The sequence below is a fragment of the Rattus norvegicus genome, chromosome X, assembly GCF_036323735.1.
Source record: "Rattus norvegicus strain BN/NHsdMcwi chromosome X, GRCr8, whole genome shotgun sequence".
Taxonomy (NCBI): domain Eukaryota; kingdom Metazoa; phylum Chordata; class Mammalia; order Rodentia; family Muridae; genus Rattus; species Rattus norvegicus.
This window is the reverse complement of record NC_086039.1, coordinates 19,956,766-19,975,399: the sequence shown is the minus strand read 5'-3', so window position 1 is coordinate 19,975,399 and position 18,634 is coordinate 19,956,766. Positions and strand designations below refer to the sequence as shown.

Below are 18,634 nucleotides of genomic sequence, written 5' to 3'. Positions count from 1 at the left end.
ATTTCCTAGACAGATACCAGGTATCGAGGTTAAATCAGGAACAGATAAACCAGTTAAACAACCCCATAACTCCTAAGGAAATAGAAGCAGTCATTGAAGGTCTCCCAACCAAAAAGAGCCCAGGTCCAGACGGGTTTAGTGCAGAATTCTATCAAACCTTCATAGAAGACCTCATACCAATATTATCCAAACTATTCCACAAAATTGAAACAGATGGAGCCCTACCGAATTCCTTCTACAAAGCCACAATTACTCTTATACCTAAACCACACAAAGACACAACAAGGAAAGAGAACTTCAGACCAATTTCCCTTATGAATATCGACGTAAAAATACTCAATAAAATTCTGGCAAACCGAATTCAAGAGCACATCAAAACAATCATCCACCATGATCAAGTAGGCTTCATCCCAGGCATGCAGGGATGGTTTAATATATGGAAAACCATCAACGTGATCCATCATATAAACAAACTGAAAGAACAGAACCACATGATCATTTCATTAGATGCTGAGAAAGCATTTGACAAATTTCAACACCCCTTCATGATAAAAGTCCTGGAAAGAATAGGAATTCAAGGCCCATACCTAAACATAGTAAAAGCCATATACAGCAAACCAGTTGCTAACATTAAACTAAATGGAGAGAAACTTGAAGCAATCCCACTAAAATCAGGTACTAGACAAGGCTGCCCACTCTCTCCCTACTTATTCAATATAGTTCTTGAAGTTCTAGCCAGAGCAATCAGACAACAAAAGGAGATCAAAGGGATACAGATCGGAAAAGAAGAGGTCAAAATATCACTATTTGCAGATGACATGATAGTATATTTAAGTGATCCCAAAAGTTCCACCAGAGAACTACTAAAGCTGATAAACAACTTCAGCAAAGTGGCTGGGTATAAAATTAACTCAAATAAATCAGTTGCCTTCCTCTATACAAAAGAGAAACAAGCCGAGAAAGAAATTAGGGAAACGACACCCTTCATAATAGACCCAAATAATATAAAGTACCTCGGTGTGACTTTAACCAAGCAAGTAAAAGATCTGTAAAATAAGAACTTCAAGACATTGAGGAAAGAAATTGAAGAAGACCTCAGAAGATGGAAAGATCTCCCATGCTCATGGATTGGCAGGATTAATATAGTAAAAATGGCCATTTTACCAAAAGCAATCTACAGATTCAATGCAATCCCCATCAAAATACCAATCCAATTCTTCAAAGAGTTAGACAGAACAATTTGCAAATTCATCTGGAATAACAAAAAACCCAGGATAGCTAAAGCTATCCTCAACAATAAAAGAACTTCAGGGGGAATCACTATCCCTGAACTCAAGCAGTATTACAGAGCAATAGTGATAAAAACTGCATGGTATTGGTACAGAGACAGACAGATAGACCAATGGAATAGAATTGAAGACCCAGAAATGAACCCACACACCTATGGTCACTTGATTTTTGACAAAGGAGCCAAAACCATCCAATGGAAAAAAGATAGCATTTTCAGCAAATGGTGCTGGTTCAACTGGAGGGCAACATGTAGAAGAATGCAGATCGATCCATGCTTATCACCCTGTACAAAGCTTAAGTCCAAGTGGATCAAGGACCTCCAGATCAAACCAGACACACTCAAACTAATAGAAGAAAAACTAGGGAAGCATCTGGAACACATGGGCACTGGAAAAAATTTCCTGAACAAAACACCAATGGCTCATGCTCTAAGATCAAGAATCGACAAATGGGATCTCATAAAACTGCAAAGCTTCTGTAAGGCAAAGGACACTGTGGTTAGGATAAAACAGCAACCAACAGATTGGGAAAAGATCTTTACCAATCCTACAACAGATAGAGGCCTTATATCCAAAATATACAAAGAACTCAAGAAGTTAGACCGCAGGGAAACAAATAACCCTATTAAAAAATGGGGTTCAGAGCTAAACAAAGAATTCACAGCTGAGGAATGCCGAATGGCTGAGAAACACCTAAAGAAATGTTCAACATCTTTAGTCATAAGGGAAATGCAAATCAAAACAACCCTGAGATTTCACCTCACACCAGTGCGATTGGCTAAGATCAAAAACTCAGGTGACAGCAGATGCTGGCGAGGATGTGGAGAAAGAGGAACACTCCTCCATTGTTGGTGGGATTGCAGACTGGTAAAACCATTCTGGAAATCAGTCTGGAGGTTCCTCAGAAAATTGGACATTGAACTGCCTGAGGATCCAGCTATACCTCTCTTGGGCATATATCCAAAAGATGCCTCAACATATAAAAGAGACACGTGCTCCACTATGTTCATCGCAGCCTTATTTATAATAGCCAGAAAATGGAAAGAACCCAGATGCCCTTCAACAGAGGAATGGATACAGAAAATGTGGTACATCTACACAATGGAATATTACTCAGCTATCAAAAACAACGAGTTTATGAAATTCGTAGGCAAATGGTTGGAACTGGAAAATATCATCCTGAGTGAGCTAACCCAATCACAGAAAGACATACATGGTATGCACTCATTGATAAGTGGCTATTAGCCCAAATGCTTGAATTACCCTAGATCCCTAGAACAAACGAAACTCAAGATGGATGATCAAAATGTGAATGCTTCACTCCTTCTTTAAATGAGGAAAAAGAATACCCTTGGCTGGGAAGGGTGAGGCAAAGATTAAAACAGAGACTGAAGGAACACCCATTCAGAGCCTGCCCCACAGGTGGCCCATACATATACAGCCACCCAATTGGACAAGATGGATGAAGCAAAGAAGTGCAGACAGACAGAATCCGGATGTAGATCGCTCCTGAGAGACACAGCCAGAATACAGCAAATACAGAGGCGAATGCCAGCAGCAAACCACTAAACTGAGAATAGGACCCCCGTTGAAGGAATCAGAGAAAGAACTGGAAGATCTTGAAGGGGCTCCAGACCCCATATGTACAACAATGCCAAGCAACCAGAGCTTCCAGGGACTAAGCCACTACCTAAAGACTATACATGGACTGACCCTGGACTCTGACCTCATAGGTAGCAATGAATATCCTAGTAAGAGCACCAGTGGAAGGGGAAGCCCTGGGTCCTACTAAGACTGAACTCCCAGTGAACTAGACTGGTGGGGGGAGGGCGGCAATGGGGGGAGGGTTGGGAGGGGAACACCCATAAGGAAGGGGAGGGGGGAGGGGGATGTTTGCCCGGATACCGGGAAAGGGAATAACACTTGAAATGTATATAAGAAATACTCAAGTTAATAAAAAAATTAAAATGTAGAAAAATAAAAATAAAAATAAAAATAAATCATTTTCCAAAGTGTCCCTCTTGTTCTTCCTCTGACTTTAACTAGCAGGCTGGGAATTAGAGCTGCCTAGTTCCTGCTGAGATGAAAACAAAGGCTACTTTACCCAGTCCCCTGCTGTTTTACTGTGAGGTGTTTCAGAGGCTGCAGATCTGACCTCAAAGGAACTGAGAGAGGAGGGCCAGCTACTCCTGCACAGTAACTTAGACTTAAGACAGGTAAACGTTTGATATTAAAAATGCAACCCTAAGAATCTCACAAGACTAAGTCTTGACCCCCCAAACACTCTTCTCCCTCAACTGCCTTCAAGAAAGAACCCGAAAAATACCAGAGTTGACCCCCTCCTCACATACACACACCCCTGCATGAGTGCCTGCAGCTTTTGGATGTCAGTGGACATATAAGTGCTAATACCTGCAATGGCCAGAAGTCAGCATTGGACACAAGAATGTATATGTGTGTAGACACAAAGGGAAGCATTGAAGGAGTGACTGCATGTGTCCCTTCATTGCAGGGGTCAGTGGGCATGTGACTGTCAGTGCCTTCTGATGCCAGTGAAGCATAATGCATTTGAGTGTAGCAGTCTTCAGAGAGCTAACTGGAGCAGTGGGCATTTGACTGCGCATGCCTGTTGATGCCATGACAGCAACGGGCATACAAGTGCATGTGTTATCAGATGCCAGGAGGGTAGGGGGTATATGAGTATTGCTAGCAAGAAGACCAGAGGTAGGCAGTGGACATGTTAATGCAGGTTCTTTCACAGGCCAGGCAGCCCGCAGTCACATGTATGCAATTATAGGTATCTGGGGAGGCCAGAGAGGGGCAGTGGCACGTAGGAGTAGGAGAGTGCAGAAGGCATTGGAGGCAGTGGGTGTGTGACTGTGTATGCAGACATGGTATGGGGCAGTGGTCATGTGAGGTCATGTGACTGCAACGGATAGAAAAAGAAAAGTGTGTGTGAGTGCATGTAATTGTAGATACTAATTTTTGAGTGAACATGTAGGTGTCTCAAGATGTCAAAGGGGGAAGTCGACCCACGAGTTCACATTCCTACAGAAGTCAGGACAGCAGTTTGCCCATGAGTGTCAGTGCCTCCAGAGGTCCGATGCGGGAGGTTGGCCTGTGAAGAAATCACTGGGTATGGCTGGCAGTGTGCATGTGAGTGAAGGTGTCTGGACAAGACATATGGGGGTAATGGACTGTGAGTGCAGGTGCCTTCAGAGTTCAGGAAGGGGCAGTGGCTATGTGGCTATACTTGCCCACAAAGAGCAGAGGAGGACAATGGCCATATGGGTCCAAGTCCTTGTAGAGAGCTGAGTGGGGCAGTGAGCATATGGTTGTGTGCCTGCAGAGCCAGAGAAAGACAGAGGTCATTTGTTTTCAGGTACCTGTAGGGGACTTGCTGGGATAGTTTTCACATTAGTGCAGATGCCTGTAGAGAGAGGCACATGTATGGTACAGTGTGCATGTGTGTATGTTGTGCAGAGGTTAGAGCAGACAGTAGGCATGTGAGTGTATGCTCATATGTAGGACAGTATGGCAGTGGAAATGTGAGTGTAGTTGCCTGCAGTTGGGGGCAGTGAGCATGAGAGTACAGGTGCCCTCCCTCTGAGGATGGATGAATTCAAAGAAAAGTCAGTGCGGCTGCCTTCAGAAGACAGGGCAGTGAGCCTGTGATGCCTGGTGTCCTCGGAGTATAGACTAGGTGAGTACAGTGGGCATGAGAGTGCAGGAGCCTTCAGAAGACAGAGCACTGCAGTAGATGTCTGACTGCAGATGGCTGCTGTGACCAACTGCATTGACACTGACAAGACAGGCACAGGTTTTGTGAGTGTAGCTTCCACTACTGCCACCCGAGGGCAGTGTGCATGTGAGTGAAGGTGCCTGTAGAATGGACAGTGGGGAATTTGGGTACATGAGTGCAGATACCTGCAGATACCTGCAGATGCCAGCAAGGCAGTGAACATGTTAGTGCAGATTCCTGCACATTCCAGGCAGTCATCTGGTGTGTGAATGCTGGTGTCTGGAGAGAACAGAGCAGTGCAAAGAGCCTGTGAGCGCAGATGGTTACAGAGGCACAGGAACAGTGGGGCTGACTGCCAGTAGAGGGGGCAGTGGTCATGTGAATGAAGGTGACAGCAGCGCATAGAAGAAGGCAAAGGGTGTCTGATTATACTTGCCTGGAGAGACCAGAAAGAAACTCTAAGAGTTTGTTTGCAGGTGCCTGCCAGGGACAGAGAAGGGCAGTGGGCCTATGAATAAGGTGCCTGCAGTGGCCTGAGGGTGGCATTGACCATATGAATGCAAATGCCTGTAGAGGTTAGAGACAGGCAGTAGATCTAAGAGGATAGCTACCAGTAGATGCCAGAGTAGAGCAGTGAACATGTGCATTCAGGTGCCTGCTGCAGAGACCAGCATGTGATCTGATTTGTAGGTGCAGATTCTGCAGAGGTCCAAATGGGGAACTGGGTCAGAAGGTGGAAGTGGGCCTGTGAGTTCAGGCTCCTGGGAAGGACAGGATAGCAGATGGCCCTTGAGTGTAGGAGCCTGCAGAGGACAGATGGACGCAGTGGGCATGTGAGTGTAGATGCCTACTGAACCTAGTGTGAGAGAAGGGACATGGGTGTGTAGGAGCCTGCTGTGGCCAACATGGGGCAGGGGGATTAAGACTTACATGTTCCTGCAGAGAGCAGAGCTGGGAAGTGGGCATGTGAGTGTAGGAAACTACAAAGAACAGGACAGCAATGGCTCTGTGAATGCAGGTGCCTGCAGAAGACAGAGAGACACAGTGAACATGTGAGTCAAGGTCCCTACTGAGGTCACAGGGGGACAATAGTCATTTTAAGTCCAAGGTCCTTCAGAGAGCAGCGAAAGGCATTGTGCATGTGAGTGTAAGTAGGTGTAGAGGACAAGGTGGTTAGTGGCTATATTTGCCCAGGTGCCTTTCAGAGGCCAAGAGTACAGTACACATGTGAGATCATATGCCTGCAGAGAGCATAGGTGGGCATTGGCCATGAGAGTGCAGGTGCTGGTGGGACTGCAGTTACACATCAAGACTTGAGCTGGGTGGTTGGCATGTTAGTGCAGATTCCTGCACAGACCAGACAGCCATTGTGTATGTGAGTGCAGGTGTCTCTAGAATACAGCAAGGTGCAGTGGGAGAGTGAGTGCAGGGGTATGAGTCCAGTGGGCATTGAGCATGTGGGTGTGAGTGACTGCAGAGCCCAACAATGGGCTATGGGCATGGGCATGTACCTGTACATTGAGGCAGAGATGTGCAGTGAGCATGTGATTGCAGAGAACAGCATTGGGCATGGGTGTCTAGCTACCTTTAGAATCCACTTTAGGGCTGTAGGTCTGTGAGTACAGCTGCTTGCAGAAGAAAGAGAGGGTAAATGGGCCTGGAGTCCAGGAGCCTGCAGAGAGCAGGTGTGAGTGGACATGTGGGTGTAAATGCATGCAGAGGTCAGAGGGGAGAAGTCAGCCTGTGAGTTGATGTTCCTGCTGGGGACAGGATAGCAGTATGCCCTTAGATGTAAGTACCACTAGAGGTCAGTTGTGGGGAGTTGGAATGGTAGTGCATGTGCTTAGAGGGACTGTCCATGTGCATATGAGTACATGCGCCTGCACAAGACACATGGAGCAGTGCGACTGTGAGAGCAGCTGCCTGCAGATATCAGGAGTGGGAGGTTAGTCTGAGTGCACATGCTGACTAAGGTCCAGGAGGGGCAGTGGATGTGTGAATACAGTCTCCTGTAGAGAACAGAGTGGGGCAGTGGCCATGTGAGCACAGGGTCTGGAGAGAATAGTATGGTAGTGGATATGTAAGTGCAGTGTGGGGCAGTGCGTGTGAGTTCAGGAACCTGCAGAGGTAAGAGCAGGCAGTAGATATGTGCATGTTTGGCAGAGAACAGAATATCAGTGGGCATGTGAGTGCAGGTGCATGCTGATGCCAGCGGGGCAGTGGGCATTTGCATGCAGGAGCTTTGAGAGGACAAGGTGGAACAGTTGGTATTTGAGAGCATGTGCCTGCAGATACCATGAAGGCAGTAGTCATGTGAGCATAGGTGTCAGCATACAACAGGGGGTGTTTTGCAGGTGAGTCCAGCTAAACACCATGACCAGATGTGGGCAGTGGACATGTTAGTGCAGATTTCTCAGGCAGTCGTTGGCTATGTGAATGAAGGTGTCTGAAGAGACCAGAGAAGTCAAGTGAAACTGACTGCAGAGGCATAGGGATTCTGTGAGTATGTAAGTGCAAGTGAGTGCAGAGGCCAGATTGGGACAATGTGACTGTCAGTCCCTGTACTTGTAGAGCCCAGGGATATGTGAGTGCAGGTACCTGTAGAGGCCAGAGGTAGGCAGATGACTGCAGGTGTCATAGAGGTGAAGGGAGTCAGTGGATGAGAGACTGCAGGTGCCTGTGATGACAGTGAAACATTGTACATTTGAGTGCAACCACCTTCGGAGGGCTAACTGTAACTGGGAATATGTGAGTGCACGCGCCTGCTGATGACATGTAGGGGAAGGGTATGTGAATGCATGTGCCATCAGATATCAGGAAGGCACTGGTCATTTGAGTGTAGCTAGCAAGAAAAGCAGAGGTGGGCAGTGAACATGTTAGTTCAGATTCTTGCACAGGACAGGCAGTCACTGTGTACTTGATCAGAGGTGTATGGAGGGCCAGAGAGGTGCAGTGGTCATGTGAGTGCAGGTAACTGCAGTGAATAGAAGGTAAGTTCATTTGATTGCCTGTGTCTCCACAAGACACATGGGGACAGTAGACTGTGAATGCAGGTGCCTGCAGAAGTTGGGTGGGGGCTGTAGGTATGTGACTTCACTTGCCTTAGGGAACAGAGGAGGGCCGTGGCCATGTGAATCCAAGTATGTAGAGAGCAGAGTAGGTTCATGGACATATGATTATAGGTGCCTGCAGAGCCAGAGAGTGAGTGGGTATTTGTTTGCAGATGCCTGTATGGGGACAGAGTGGGGTTGGTTGCAAGTCATCACAGATGCCTTTAGAGGCAAATGGAGGGACAGTGTGTGTGTAGCTGTAGGTACATGCTGAGGACAGGTCAGGTAGTAGGCATGTAAGTATAGGCTCATGCAAAGGACAGGATAACAGTGGTCATGTGAGCGCAGGTACCTGCAGAAGACAGACAGGGGCCATAGCCGTATGAGTACAGGTGCATGCAGAGGCCAGAGGGAGCAGTGAACATGTGAGTGCAGGTTCCTCTAGGGACCACACAAGGTAGCTGGAGGATGAGGATGCATCCTGATTATAATAGTGTAGCTTATTAGACCATAAAGTGGCAGTGGGAATATGAGTTCAGGTATCTGCATCAGCTGGACCTTGAAGGTGGGCATGTGAATTCAGGCACCTGCAGAGGGGAGAAGACGGTAGTGGACACAAGAATACAGGTGCCTGCAGAGTGCAGACTAGACATGTGAGTGCCTGCAGGCTGCAGAGCAGGCAGGTGAGTGCAGGTACCTACCTGCGTAGTCCAGAAACGTGTGTCAGTTCCCTGGAAGTAGAGTTCCTGACAGCTCTAAGTCTGCCAATATGGAGACTGGGAAACAAATTCAGGACCTCTGGTGTAACAGCAAGCATTATTAGACACTAAAACTTCTCTTCTGCCTGAGGGAGGAAATCTTAAGAGAAGAGCCATTAGAATGCAATGTTCTTATCTTTGGATCACACGTCATGCATTTACCAGGGACCAGAGTTACAAGTCATATTGGATTCTTTGAGAAGGAGGAAGAAGCTTTCTCTTAATGATCCTGGACAATGCTCCCTTAGTGTATAACTGTAAATCCAAAGGAGTTACAGATGTGATGTTTCATTCTCTAGTATTACCAAAAATCCTGAAGGGGGAATTCAAGGCAGACTTTGAGGGAGTAGTCCATTCTAGATAATACCTAAATCTGCTAATCCCTGCAACACTATGCCACCAAGACGTGAGACCCTGAAGACAATGAGGGGATGGGCTAAAACTGGGACATAAGAAGAAGGAGGTCTGCAAAAGTAACTTTTATTGCCTGATATATTGTCTCTGAGACTTATTGCCTAAATCTGTTAACCTAGGCCTACTCCTGAACACTCTATACAATATAATGGATCTCCCTTTGAGACTTACTCCTGAATAAGCTTACACTTTCTTATCTTTTCTGAAATCTGGCTGGTTACTTCAACTCAACTCTTCTGGCACAAATGCCTTTCCATGCTGATTGATTCAACCTGACTTCTCTTAGCTTCTGACTGAATTACTGTGCTTGGACTCATACTACCTGTGGCAATCTGTCTATACATCTGGCTAATTCTGACTCTCTGGCTCATTCTGTCTTGGTCTATATCTAGCTTGTTCTCTCTACAACAAGTCTCTGTAAAACTGTCCTGCTTCCTTCTTCTCCACTGCCCTCTTAAATAGCTTTTCTCTTCTCCTGAGACTTGGGCACATTGCATTGTGTCAAGTCTTTCTTTGATTGATCACTCTGAAATCCATCATTTAGACATCACTTTTAAGCATGGGTGCTTCCTTCCACAAACTAACTTTTCCTTTATTTGGTTAGATTAAAGGTGTGGGCTAGGGGCTAAGCCACATCACAACAAGAAAGAGGATAGGTTTTGTTTGTTTGTTTGTTTGTTTGTTTGTTTCAGTGAATAATACAGTATCAGGGTTCACACTGTGATGAAATATCCTGCAAGAGAGGTCTCTCCTCTTGCTATTTGAAGCTGTAAAGGGCCATCAAGCTGATCTCGATAGATCTAAGCTTGCAGTATCTCTCTCAAGTCCAAGCTCAGCCAGGACACAACAAGAATCTATCAGGCTTCTGGACAAACACAAAACCTGAGCTACCTGTCTCTCGATTGCCTGAGAATTTTAAAATCTCCTGTTCCGCTCTTCAGCAGTTCCTTCACTATCCACACATAAACTTATTTTTCCTTTTTCTCTTGTACAAATACAGAGTTGTATTTTACTGGAGTACCGAGACTTGTGAACATCTTGGTAAACTTGGTGATATTCATCTAGACTGTGCTGACTGTTCTGTGCTTTCAAAACACTGGGGTGTTCTCTCCGTTCTGTTGTACCTCCTGTGTTTGTTAGCATGTTGGATAAGCTGTACATAAACTCTTCCTAGAAGAGGAACAGTACTTTTAAAGGACAAAATATTTCTAGCAATGGTGTTTCTCCTCACTATCCTGTTCCCCTTCCTTTGGTTTGAGTCACATATTTATCAGTTATGTCAGTGGACCTAGAAACAGCTTGGAGGCGCCGTTCTCCTTTAGTCACAACTAAGTACAGTCCAGAGGAGTCTGGGTGCCCTATTTTCAGTTGATTCCGTCTATGATAATCCTCCTAATGATGTTATTGAAGTTTAGACCTTAAATATGCCAGTGTTCTCTACATTCTACTATTGTTGTTTACAGTCAGCCCTCACTGAGATGGTCCTGCTTCACACATAACTCTATAGTAAATACATATAGGAGGTTGTTTAAAACTTAATCTGTCTGCTGTATAAGTTATTTTTCTCTTGAGAACCATAGCAAAACACACACACACACACACACACACACACACACACACACACACACACCGCAAATGATTACCTGTGGTCTGGCAATTAGCTTATCACTTAGTTGATACTGTTAAATCTTTCTGTATTTATTTTCATTAAATCTACTCTGTTTGTAGTACAAATTTAGACAATGGCTAAATATATAAATTAAAGGAAATTGATACCTCACCCCAACTATAAAAATCCATTCTTTGAGAACTAATAATCTATTAGAAAATTGTAAACGCTCTCATGTTAAAAGAACAATTTAACATAGGAATCAAATATTTGGTTCCTTTTTACATTTTCATCCATCATACATCACATCCCAACTGCAGTTGCCCCTCTGTCCCCTCCCCTTAGGCTCTTCCCCCTACCTCCCCTTTCCTTACATCCACCTCCCTTTCACCTCCCCTCAAAAATATCAGGCCTTTGTGGGGTTGGGGATTTAGCTCAGTGGTAGAGCGCTTGCCTAGCAAGCGCAAGGCCCTGGGTTCGGTCGCCACCTCAAAAAAAAAAAAAAAAAGAATATCAGGCCTTTCATAGACATCCACCAAATAAAGCATAACAAACCACTTTAAGTCCAGGCACATTTGTCACATTAAGGCTGGTCAAGACAACCCACTAGGGGGAAGAGGGTTGCAAAGGCAGGTAAAAGAGTCAGAGACAGACCATGATCCCACTTTTGGGAATCCCACAAGAACACCAAGTTAAGCAACCATAACTTATATGTAGAAGACCTAGGTCAGATCCACATAGGCTCCCTGATTTCTGTGAGCCCACTTTAGTCCCACTCTCTTCATTCACTGTGCCATGTTCTTGTGGGGTCCCTGACCTCTCTGGTTTCTCCATTCCCTACTCCTCCTACCCCCCAGGACTTCCCAAGCTCTACCGAATATTTGGATGAGGGACTGTGCATCTGCTCACATCCATTGGTGGATGGAGTCTCTGGCGTCTCTGATTAAGATGGTGCTAGCGTCCAGTCCTAACACATCCTGCAGGCATGAAACAAACTCTAGGTTAGAGGTCTTGGGGCTGGGTTGCTGTCCCAATCCCACTACTTAAGGCCTTGCATGAGGAACCCAATTATGTCTAATGCAACAAGACATTCTTAAAGAGATTGTATTTGTGTGATGAATGTGATCTTAACATTTGTTGAAAATTCGTTTCCATTTCAGACTTTTGGCTATGTAGGAACTTGTTTCCACATTGTCTAACTTTATTTAAGAGTCAGATTATGTTGAGATATTTTAAATCACCACATTGTAAGCAATCACTGTAAATATATTCTAGTACAATAAACCTATTCACCAAAGTTTACACATTTTTCATCTGAAGTAGGTTCTATATAATTCTGTGTTGTGCTAATTGTTTCAGTCTAAATATAAGGGGAGACAAAATATGTAAACTTTCTAAGAGTACTAGGTGGCTGTAAATCTGTATGTAATGACTTAATTTTCAAACACTGCTACTCTTTTTGATTGTTTTGAAATTTTATAAGGAGCTACTGTCTGTTACTCGGGAGCTATGTTTTTGGTTTTTTTGGTTCTTTTTTTCGGAGCTGGGGACCAAACCCAGGGCCTTGCGCTTCCTAGGCAAGCACTCTACCACTGAGCTAGATCCCCAACCCCAGGAGCTATGTTTTTGTAAGGCCTCACAAACTGAATGGTCTGTAGACAGGCTTCCTACCAAAGTAAACTGAACAACACTTCTGAGATGCTAGAACATTATGCACAAGATAAACAATGGTTCTTAGGTATGCCTGACTTGAGGTCACTTCTATACCTCAAATGCTTGAAATAGGCCTAAAGAGGATTTTAGTAATAATTGACATGTCACTTAACCCTCCCGAAAATGTGAGTACATATCAGACTAACCAGGGCTAGTCTAGGATTGTGAGACAATGGAGAAGGAGCCATCAGATGGTTAATCGGCACTGTCTTTAGAGAATACTGTTTAGAGTCAAGGAGGATCATAGCCAAAACTGATATAAAGTCATGCTTGGTATGGAAGCATATGTATGGAATCCTAGCACCTGGGAAGCTAGGATTCATGATAAAACACTACCTTGAACCAATGAGATAGAGTTGCCTATGGCAGTCCTTCCAAGAATAACTAAATGCCTAAAGATTATGGAAAATTATTCCAGGGTAGAGAGAAGGCCCAGTAGTCAAGAGTGTTCATTGGCTGTTTGTTCAGCGGACAAAAGTTTGATTCCCAGTACTCGTGTGGCAGTTTATAACTGCCAATAACAGCTCCAGATCCATGAGATGTGACCCCTGTTCTGAGCACCATGAGCACTGCATACAGCTGTCTAACACTAAATAAATGTGCTCTAATGTTGCTCCAGGGGTCCAAGAGAACACAGACTAGTAGTACTTATCTGATGTTTGTGTTTCTCTTTCTCTTTCTGAGACTTTTTTGGGATCTGTGGCAAGATTTTTTTTAACTACTCCTGATCAATTACCACAGAAACAACAGGGTTTTCCCTAAAGCCAGACATGGGATCCTTTATCTCATGAGAAGTAAGTCTAAGCCTTTCCAAGTCATAGGACCATTGGTATGAGGGAATCTACCTGTGGTTTTAATTGCTAAAAAGAAATGTTTCATACCTCTACGTCCTGTTGAACGTGTCTTCTTAGTTTGGAAAAAACTGAAGAGACACATTTAGTCAAACCATTATTAAAACATGCCAACAAATACTCTCAGGGGCTCAGTATTACCGCTGTTCTCTGTATGAATGAATTCATAAGGCAGAATGGCAGGCATCAGAATAGGGGAAGGGCCTGAGTTTTATAAAATTTTGGGATATTAGAAACAGTTTAGCCCCTTATGCATATTCTGACATTAATTTTGGCTGTCCCCAGTCACAGTGAGTTAGGTTTGTCAGTGGCCTGACAGTCTGCTTAGTTCCTGTCCCTGTGCAGGTGTAGGATGGGCCTGACTGTGGACGCATAACCAACTGGGAACGATCAACATTATCCCTCAGAGTCCTTTCCTGTGGCACAGAGTCTGATTCCCTAGGTTTTTCCTGTTTCCCAAAGGCCAGGATCTTTTAAAGGAATTTTCAGGAAGCCTCAGTTTTACAGCCCCAGTTTTTGTACTGGAAACTCCTTTGTGCTGGCAAGTAGAGGTTCAACTGCAGTGCATGTCTAGAATCATAAACTCTGTGTTCCTATTTCAAAAGATAAACTCCCACGTCTTCCCTTTCCTCCTTACAACCAGACACTTAACAGTGGGCAGCATTAAGAAAAGGTCAATGTGGAGTTTAAGTAGCCCATTCAGAGTCACAATGGATAATACCTTCCCTGTATTTGTCTTTCTCGGTTTCCAGAGCAGGCCTGAGAGCAGTGGGAGTTATATCCTCATCCTGCATTCACACTCACAGTACAAAACATGAGAGTCAGGAAGAAGTAGATGGGCAGAGAGTAGAAGGACCGGAGTACCCAATGGATCCTTAATTTCAATGAGTATGTGAGCCGGAGATGATCAGTTTAGTAGCAGCATCTCTGGCTTCTACCATCTGGCCCTGGTAGTGGTGGATCCATGATGTAATGGCAGCTACTTTCACTACCACAGGAGTGGAGAGAATCACCTTAAATGTCCTTTCCAGGTTAGTTCTATCATCCCTCTGACTACTCACATGATCCAGAAAATATTACTCCACTTGGAGAAGGGGAAACTGCTGTTGGACCAAGAGGGTGGCTGGGTCTCCCAGATAAAATACTCTTTATGGAGAACTGAAAGGCCTATATTGAAGTGAGAAAGAAATGGTTAGAGATTTCTGCCAATTGCTGGTCCCTGAGCCTGGAAAGCAGTGGAGGCCCCACTGATCTTAGAGCCATTTGTTGGCCAACTCAGTTAGCAGCCTAGCAGTTGAGGTCAACTATTGGTAGAAGAATCCTAATAGCCTCTAGAGGGCCAAGCTTTTTTAAAGATCCCCTTTTTCAGCAGTGAGAAGCTCCCTTTCCACAGAATGATCTATAGTTTAAAAGTATACTGTGCTTTAAAAAATACTGGTGTGTAAGATTTGCATTTTTTCAAAACCTACTTTTAATAATGGTTCTTAAATGTTTTTTTTTCCTATTCTTTTTTTTCGGAGCTGGGGATTGAACCCAGGGCCTTGTGCTTGCCAAATCCCCAACCCCTTCTTAAATGTTTTAATCTGCCTTCTAGCCCACCGCCCACCAGAAGTAGTAGAAATGAAAGGTTAATAGGACAAAGGAGGATGTGGACCTGTTTAGGAATAATTCTTTGGAGCGAATCCAATCTTCATTTCAGGATATTAGCTGTTCAGGTCGCATGAATCAACATCAGTAGCTCTATCCACTCATGAACACCGTTCATGAGTCCACAAGGGCAGTTTGATACAGAAGAAACTGTTAGGCTTTGTCAGTTGGCCTCAGCCTGTGAAAACAGGGAGAAGCCACGGAAACACTCCCAAACTTTCTTTGTTGCAGTTCTGTCTATGAAGTCACAATAGTTACCAGCAAAGACTGGCCACTAGTAGCCACAGAACATAGTCAATGCTGGCTTGTTTGGAAATGCCCTCTGTCAAATTTGTTAACCCATAACTCTTCAATTTAGCCTCAGGAAGATTTTTTTAGACAAGGACAGAAATCAGCCACAATCATTGTCAAAATAACATAAGAGCAGTCTCCAGGTCACATATTAATATTCTTTATTTCTGAAACCTCTTGAGCCAGTCCCCCACAGTTCAAATTGCCCTCATCACCATGGTCTTCCATGTTCCTACAAGGATGACCCATTAAGCTCCAACTAAATGTTTCATCTTATTTCCTAATCTAAAGTCTCAAACTCTACATTTTCCCAAGAAAAAGACACATGGTCAGACCTGTCACAGGATTGAACAACTTCTTGGGGTTTTTATTGCTATGAAAAGACACTCTGACCAAGGGACCTCTTATAAAGGAATGCATTTAATTAAGTGCTGGCATACAGTTCAGAGGCTTAGTTCATGGCAGGAAGTATATTGACATGCAGACAACCATAGTGCTGGAAAAGTAACTGAGAGTTCTAAAGCAGGAAGAGATAGGGACACTGGGCCTGACTTGAGCATCTGAAACTTAAAAGCCACCCCCTCCCTGTGACACACCTCCTCCAACAAAGCCACGCCTACTCCAATAAGGCCCTACCTTCTAAAAGTACCACTCCCTATGAGCCTATAAGGGCTGTATTCATTGAAACCATCACACCAAAGAAAGCCACTGGTCAATATAGGGAAACAGAACTGACAGAAATACACACAGACATTGTAAAGACAACAATGAGTGGCCACCAGACATTCCTACGCCACACATTGACTCTTCTGAACAGACAGGAGAATACAATGACTGTAAAAAGGATCCAAACTGAAGTCATTTTTAATAAAACTTACATTTTTGAAAAGGAGGGGTCAAATAAAATTTAAGTTCCCAAGACCTCCCTTAGAAAGTGACATCCTGCTTGACTGCAAGTGACCTTTACATGGTTTAGTGACATCTAGGTTGGCAAGTTGGAGCATGAAGGCTAGGCAAGTTGCCCAGCCACAGTTGAATAACCCAACCCAGGATAAATGGACCATGAAGACATGTTCCTAAGGAAGTCCCCATCTCTAAGTCCTAATTGATAGGATAATTTGGCATAGATGTTTATGGTTTGGAGGCATAAAAGCACTTGTGGTTTGAATATACTTGGCCCAAAGAGTGGCACTATTAGGAGATATGACCTCGTTGGAGGAAGAATGCCACTGTGGGTGTGGGCTTTGAGACCCTATTCCAAGCTGCCTGAAGATAGTCTCCTGAGTGCCTACAGATCAAGATGTAGAACTTCGAAAAATAATGTGGGGCATTCACCAGAAAAGACTGTTCAGACATGGGTTTAAGCCAATAGAAAGTCTGTATCTGCAGAGTGGTGACTACACTGTGTGTTTGGGATCCCAGTGTAACCCTGAGCCTTTCTCAAGATGAGCTTTTAAGCATAAAAACCATGGTCTGTCGTGACATACTTTAGTTAACGAGAACAGTTAACCAGAAGCAGAACTACAGAAGACAAAAAGCAAGGTTAGTACACTTTCCCAAGATTGAGAAGGCCACCAACCTTAGCACAACTCCACCATGGAGTCAGTTGTGCTAAGGTCTGGTGGCCTTCTATGTCTTGGGCTCTGTTACAGTTCTAAAGATATGTTTGTGTCTCTCAACGTAACATAACACTATTGAAACAATGGTCTCTTCCCCTCAAAGGGAGGAAAATTTCCCAGAAATCTTATTCTTGGAGAAGGAAGAAGATCCAGCTGCTGGAGAAACTTGTCTTACAGAAAGAGATTTTACATAGTTCCAACAACCTTTCAGGCCCTGTGTTAGACACTATTCTATTGCTGTGAAGAGACTTCATGACCTCATCAACTCTTAAAAGAGAAAACATTTAATTGTGGATGGTTTACAGGTTCAGAGGTTTAGTTTGTTGTCATCATGACAGGAAGCATGGTGGCACACAAGCAGACATGGTGCTGGAGAAGTAGCTAAGAGTTCTACATCCAGATCTAAAGGCAATAGGAAGAGAAAGAGACTGGGTCTGGTTTGAGCCTCTGAAATGTCAAAGCCTACCCCCAGTAACACATTTCCTCTAATAAGACTTCAACTAGTAAAGGCCACACCTCCTAATCCTTCTTAAGTAGTGCTACCTCCTGATGACTAAGCATTCAAATAAATGAACCTTGTGGGGTGTCATTTTTACTCAAACTACCATGGACCCCTTTTCAGAATGAGACTGAGGCTCAGACAAGGAAGGGTCAGTGGTGCATGGAACCATACTTTGACTGAGACTGCATACCTCTAATCCTGTATTTAAACATTCATCTCAATTCAAGACCCCAAGAGCAAACTTACAGAAGGCACTTTATTCTCTTCCTAATGTGACTACATTGAGAAATCTCCCTTTTCTGCCTTCCACTTAAAAATGTTTTAGAGATAATCCTCAGCCATGCATACTATCGATACTGTTGATTGTATCAAATGTACTTTTAAATATTAAGTTGTGGTAGAGGGAAGTGGCTTCTATTCAGTTAGTGCAAGATCCAAACATCTGCTTGATGTTCTCATGACTAAGTTCCTCTGTAGCATACGTTTGAGTACTTTGTAAATTAGTGTTGTGAGGAGAAGATGCTGAATGTCATTCAAAGAAAATGTCCTTGGTAGTTATTAATTTGAACTACTACTGTAAATACTGAGGAATTTTAATGGTTAACCCAGAAAAAATTCACTACAAAGTGGCAGTGACATGCAGAAAAGCTTGGTTTGAGATGGCTGGCTTGCTTGTTTTTGTTTTTGTTTTGTTGGGTTATTTTTTCCTTTTTGTCTTTCTTCCTTCTTTTTGGCAGGTTTTCCTATAGCCCAGGTTTGCCTATGTTGCTGACAGGTTTGCATGTAAAAAGAAATCCCTTCCTCCTTTAGAGGTGATGGTTTGGAGAAAACTTGTTGACAGGCCTTATGGGAAGGTTTGAGGAGGGCAGCCCAGCAGCCCAGTATGGAGTCTGTGGGTTTGATAGCTCCAAAGAGCAGCATCAAAAGAGGGTTTGTATAGTCTCAAGGCTTATTTATCTACAACCAGCAGATTTTGGCATTGTTTTATGGAGATGCAAATCAAGCAGACCCTACATTAGCAAAATTTTGCTTACTTGGGGATATATTTAAAACTATGGGATTTGTAAAAATTTGACTGTATCATTGAAAAACTTTAGTTAATAAGCTTCGTTCTGCTGTGGAAAAAGTAGCAATCCAGAATCCAAGAGG

At 43.9% G+C, this 18,634-nt stretch overlaps 1 long non-coding RNA gene across 2 annotated transcripts; it reads right to left on the bottom strand.

Annotated features, from left to right (window-relative positions):
* Window positions 1-11,248: 11,248 nt before the first annotated feature.
* Window positions 11,249-15,251, bottom strand: LOC120099300 (uncharacterized). 2 transcript variants are annotated; one of them, XR_010061640.1, is made up of 3 exons: window positions 15,081-15,245; window positions 14,488-14,593; window positions 11,249-11,839 (listed from the first exon to the last, which is right to left on the bottom strand). It is a non-coding gene; the product is annotated as an uncharacterized LOC120099300 (long non-coding RNA). The 2 variants fall into 2 exon arrangements; XR_005498377.2 differs by lacking the exon at window positions 11,249-11,839 and having other exon boundaries at window positions 12,477-14,593; window positions 15,081-15,251.
* Window positions 15,252-18,634: the final 3,383 nt, after the last annotated feature.